Here is a 6,022-nt window from a genome sequence, read left to right as displayed (position 1 = left end):
ATTATTATTATTATTATTATTATTATTGCCTGCTGTTGAACTCATAGCTATTTCCATCGCATCTTTAAGAAAAACTTCTTACATTACCCAAATTTAGTGTGTATGTGTGTGTGTGTTTTTTTTTAATAAAACTTTAATATACATGAAGGCGTAAAGTAATGTACTATTAACATAAGTACACGCTAACTGGCATCAATTTCACGAGGTTTTCCTGTACCGGAGAGAGAGAGAGAGAGAGAGAGAGAGAGAGAGAGAGAGAGTTCTTGGCTAGTGGAAGACTTGGTCAAAAGTGAAAGAGAGCATTAAACGGCTAGTTGTGTATGTGTGTGTGTGTATGTGTGTGTGGTTGGTTGTTGGAGAAGGGGGTCCTAGGATTGGATTTGTAATGGGCCGGGGGCTGGGGGTCAAGGGGATGGGGTGGGGAGAGGGAAGGGGGAGGGAGAGGGGGACGAGTAACAGAGGAAAAGGACCACTGAGAGAGTTTAAGGAGGGGAGCATAAAACAAGAGAAGATTTATGTCGTCACAGGTCACACACACACACACACACATTCTACTCCGGCGCGGCGCCCTTTGAAGTGTCAGCCGCCTCCTGCCCAGGGCACCGCGTCCGAAACGCTTGCCAATCTGGGATCTCTGGACGTCGCCGCCGACCGCCGACGACTGTCTCCTTCAATTGTTTGGACGACTTTGGGCTACAACCGATTTTTTTTTTTTTTTTTTTTCATGTGGTGCAGTTTTTCATTGCGGTATTTTCCTGGTTGGAGTGACTGAATGGGAATTAGTCAAGGAGGATTTTTTGATGACAACGACGAGGATAATAATAATAATAATAATAATAATAATAATAATAATAATAATAATAATAATAATAATAATAATAATAATAAAAACAAATTTTTTGTTCTTTACTCAACGTTGGATGGAGTTTGATAACAACAACGAGAAGAGCATTAATAATTATAATAATAAAAAAAAATGATATAATAATTATAATTCTATGAACTTTATTTAAAGTTTGGTGGAGTTTGATAACTACAACGAGAGCAGCATTAATAATAATAATGATAATAATAATAATAATAATAATAATAATAATAATCTTTATTTCAGCCCAAGGCTATAATATACCGTTAAACACGAGAGATGTATAAAACAGTTCACACAGGAATCCATATTTTATATTTGCAATCGAAGTTATTGGAAACGTATGTACGAATGTCGTGAATTTTTTACACAATATTCAGCAATGTTGGAGTAGTAGGTACATTATGCAAGCAAAATTGAGTCTACGTCAATTATCATAATTAAATGTAAAACATATGTTCTATAATCTGATGAGAAAACAGAGTGGCATGTATCCAAATATGAATTTTGAATGCACATATGTATACGCTGAATGAACAACTAAGCCTTCGTAATATTATTGTTAAATTTCAGTTTAGTGTAAATGCAGTTTGCACACCATACATACATACATATCATATATATATATATATATATATATATATATATATATATATATATATATATATATATATATATTATATATATATGTGTGTGTGTGTGTGTGTGTGTGTGTGCGGTGTGTGTGTGTGTACAAATGTTAATAGGAGGATCCATAAGTTTGTATCTCGTTGTAGCATGATTCAGTTATCATTTTATATATATATATATATAATATATATATATATATATGTGTGTGTGTGTGTGTGTGTTGTGCGTGTGTGTGTGTGTACAAATGTTAATAGGAGGATCCATAAGTTTGTATCTCGTTGTAGCATGATTCAGTTATCCATTTTAGATATATTATATATATATATATAATATATATATATATATATATATATATATATATATATATATATATATATATATTATATATATATAGGCGATATAAAAACACCGTATCGTGCTTCTAAGAAATCAATGGAAGGATCCACAGTAATATCCTTGTTTATCCAGAGGATATATATTTGTGGGAATATTTACAAAGGAGGATGGACGAAAACTTTAATCATTGTAAATATTCCCACAAGTATATTTTATCTGGATAAACAAGGATATTACTGTGGATCCTTCTATTGATTTCTTAGAAGCACGATAGGGTGGTTTTTTATATTGCATTTATACATATATAATATATATATATATATATATATATATATATATATATATATTATATATAAAATGATAACTGAATCATGCTACAACAGAATATACTTATGGATCCTCCTATTAACATTTGTACACACACACCACACACACACACACGCACATATATATATATATATATATATATATATATATATATATATACCATATGGCCACATCTATGTAGTTTATTTCTAGTGTACGCTGATAGGTCTAACTATTATAGTTAAATGCATTCTTGTCTCAACAATTATGTATCGTAGAACTGATACGAAAATAAGGTACAGGGAAAGCATAAGTTTGTATCTCGTTGTAGCATGATTCAGTTATCATTATAAATATATATATATATATATATATATATATATATATATATATATATATATATATATATATATATATAGATTGTATGTATGTATGTATAAGCGAATCATGCTACAACAAGATACAAACTTATGCTTTCCCTGTACCTTATTTTCGTATCAGTTCTACAATACATAATTGTTGATGCAAGACTGCATTTAACTATATTAGTTAGACCTATCAGCGCAATATAAATAAACTACATAGATTTGGCTATATGGTATCAGGATGTGCTTGCTAAATAACTTAATATACAAATAGGAATGCCCGATCAAAATATATGGTTTGGGGAAAAATATATGTATATATTTATAGTTGTATCTGTTTTTTATCACGTTAGTTTTCGTTTACAATGCTTTAAAAGACTTTATGATTCCCATAATACAAGTCCCCGTACGTAATGTATTTTGGTTTTTATGATGGCGTTTAATTGAAATGACTCAACGTTAGTATCATACTTTCGTCGCGCTGTGAAATTCTGTCGCATTTAGATAGCGCAGGCCAAAGTGTGACTGCTACTGCTGCTGCCATCTACCGTCAGCGCTCAATAACTTATTTCAAGGAGCTTGGAGGAAAGAGCCCTCTCAGTTGTCACCATCATCCTTGGCTGTTCCTACACACGATCAATTTTTTCGTCAATTAATTGATATCAATTTATTGACGTCAATGAATTGATGGAGAAATTGACCGTGTGTAGGGGACATTGATATCAATTTAATTGAAACAATTTCATTGAATCAATTCATTGAGAGATCAAAGATCCTTTGATATTTATTGATGGGTCTTCAATAAAATTGATCGTGTGTGGGCAAAGCATCAATATATTGATCAATAAATTAGTGTTTTCCCAGCAGTGAAAGAGTCGTCATCGTAATCAAGGCTGAAAAGAAGAAAGAAAGTGAGCGTAAAATGATGATGGAGATAATTGACGTTTACAGATCCTTACCGGCCTTGTGGAAAATAAAATCCGACGAGTACAGTGACAAGGAGAAAAAGGCTGACGCATATAAAATATTGTATGGAAAATACAAAGAACATTATCCAAATGCTAGTTCCCTTTAACAGAGATACCATTTCTTCGCCCACTTACTCCTCTTCTTTCGCTTTGGAGTGTCCAGAGCAAGCACTTTTCCAAGAGCCACAGATGCTTTCATCTCGAAGTTATGAATCAAACTGAAAATTGAAGTAAAATCATTGACCGTGTGTAGGCACAGTGATTTCCTCAATTTCATTGTCGTCAATAAATTTATATCAATTAATTGACGAAAAAATTGATCGTGTGTAGGGGCCTTTTAAGTCTCACCTTCGTTGGGATTGAGAATAACATCAACATCGCCGTCCGCATCATGCAAAAGTTCAGTGTTTGAAAACAGTGCTAAGTAGTTTATCGGATTTTGACTTTTGTACTTCTTGGATGACTTCTTCAGTTGAGTAAGTCTATTTTATTTTGTGTTGCGTGCTTTGCTAATGCTTACATTTGTTATTTCTCTTCGTTTCTTGTAACTATCGAGTTGGGATGTAAAGTTTCATTTGCTCAGTAATTTGTGTTAAGATGTCCTAGTCTTAACATTTTTCAGTCTTGATATTGTACCTAAGATTTAATAGACTTATTCAAGTAGTGTTGCTTTTTCAGGTTTCTAGTATGACGTACACTTCAGCCAAACCGAGACTGGACTACTTTGGGCAATGGTACTATGAGGGCCTCTTGGTAACTGTATTTTTCATTCCGAAATACCGGGTAAGGAACATTCCTTTTAGGCCACTCAGACCAAAAATTGTGCAAGCTAATCCTCCCCTCTCAGGAACGGGGCCCCTGAAGTGGGGGAGAAACCCCTCTGACGTAAAGTAGGCTTTTTGGGGTCCTTTACATTAACATGCTTGTCTGAGAGATTTTCCAATATCGCGTGTCGAAGCTACCAATATCCAAGTGTTTACACTTGGTCATTGGTCGTTTTGACAAGTCCTAGAGGCAAATCTCTCGGACAAGTACTTTAATGTAGAATACCCTTTTGTCTAGTGTACGTCAGAGGGGTGCTTGCACAAAAAAAAAAAAAAATTCTTAGTACTTGGTTTTTGGCCGCTCTAAAGCTTAGGAGATTTAATTAGGTTTTAATTATACTATTATAAAGCTTTTCTTTGGGTTTCAACTACAAAGTTTGGCTTTAGGTTAGTTTCAGCTTTATTAGCAGTTTAACTTGGGGAAGTTCGTAGCTTAGAATGTCAGTTGCATTGTTAAATTGATAGCTTATTACTAAACTATCTGATCCTATTAAAAGTTTAGGGAAAGTTCTGTAGTACCATGCTGCCTAGGATTTTTCTAAGTTTTATTGAGTGACTTAAAAGAATTTTGGCTTTAATAAATTTTACTTTTTCAGGGTCTACGTGTGTGGATGGAAGAATACTTCAATTGAATAAGTACTTACTTGGACTAAAGCAGTTTTAGCATAGTTACTATACTATGAGGTTAGATCCTCTGCAGAACTGGGTTGAACATCTAGAATGAAAGTGCCTTTAATGCAGCGTGGCTTCCAGCAAGTGTCACGTTATGGAAGTAGCTGGAACGAGCTACTAGTTTCCTCATCTTGACTTCCAGCAAGTTTCTCGTTATGGAAGTAGCTAGAAAGAGCTACTAGTTTCCGCAACTTCGTTTCCAGCAAGTCTCACGTTATAGAAGTAGCTGGAAGGGGCTACTAGTTTTCGCATCTTGGCTTCCAGTAAGTCTCGGCTTATGGAAGTAGCTTTAACGAGCTACTAGTTAAATCTTGAGAAACAAATTTGTAATAAATAATGAATTTATTATTGGAATCTTCGAGTTTGATATTTACGCTGATGTCCTCTTAAAATCTTTAAGGGTTATAGTCTGAGTTTATCTCGTGACAAGAATGGCTAAATGACTTGATTGTCATGTCTGACAAACTTAACTTTATAATTCAATTCAATTATCAAAGGTGAATGAATTGTTCAAAATTGCATTTATAAGTCTCCTTCTTTAGCTTGTGAAACTTCTCAACTTTTATAGCCTAAAATACTGTTAATTGAATTTAACTTCGGAGTCGATATGCATGTTGGGGACACTTCGGAGTCGATAATATGAAACTGAAGTATTTGTAAAACTGTCCTAAATTAAAGTTTTGCATATCTCCTAAAGCCGAGGGGTAAAAGGTTCACTTTAAAAAAAAAAAAAAAAAAAACTATAAAAAAAACTTGCTGAAGACTGATAATGCACTGGTTGAAAAATAAAATTCTTGTTTGCTATTCTGCTATGTTTTAACCATTGTAGAATGGCGAAAAAAGTTCACTCTTGACATGGTACGGAAGTCACGTAAAGCTGTTGGTCCCGTTGCTGAATAACCACTGGTTCCATGCAACGTAAAATCACCATGTAAACAAACGAAACAAAGTACTGTGGAATCTAATTGGGTCTCTGTTTAAAATAAACCTCGCACTAGAATAGTTCCATGTCTGCGAAGGGTATTATAAAATTAATATGACAAATTCGTTAACTTC

The 6,022-nt window shown here is 33.8% G+C and overlaps 1 long non-coding RNA gene across 1 annotated transcript; it reads left to right on the top strand.

Moving 5' to 3' along the window:
* The first annotated feature begins 3,138 nt into the window (after positions 1-3,138).
* LOC135201329 (uncharacterized) lies at positions 3,139-5,210 on the top strand. The gene is made up of 3 exons (XR_010311498.1): positions 3,139-3,946; positions 4,149-4,253; positions 4,891-5,210. It is a non-coding gene; the product is annotated as an uncharacterized LOC135201329 (long non-coding RNA).
* Positions 5,211-6,022: the final 812 nt, after the last annotated feature.

The sequence above is a fragment of the Macrobrachium nipponense genome, chromosome 28 (genome assembly GCF_015104395.2).
Source record: "Macrobrachium nipponense isolate FS-2020 chromosome 28, ASM1510439v2, whole genome shotgun sequence".
Classification (NCBI taxonomy): domain Eukaryota; kingdom Metazoa; phylum Arthropoda; class Malacostraca; order Decapoda; family Palaemonidae; genus Macrobrachium; species Macrobrachium nipponense.
This window is presented reverse-complemented; position numbering and strand designations above follow the sequence as displayed.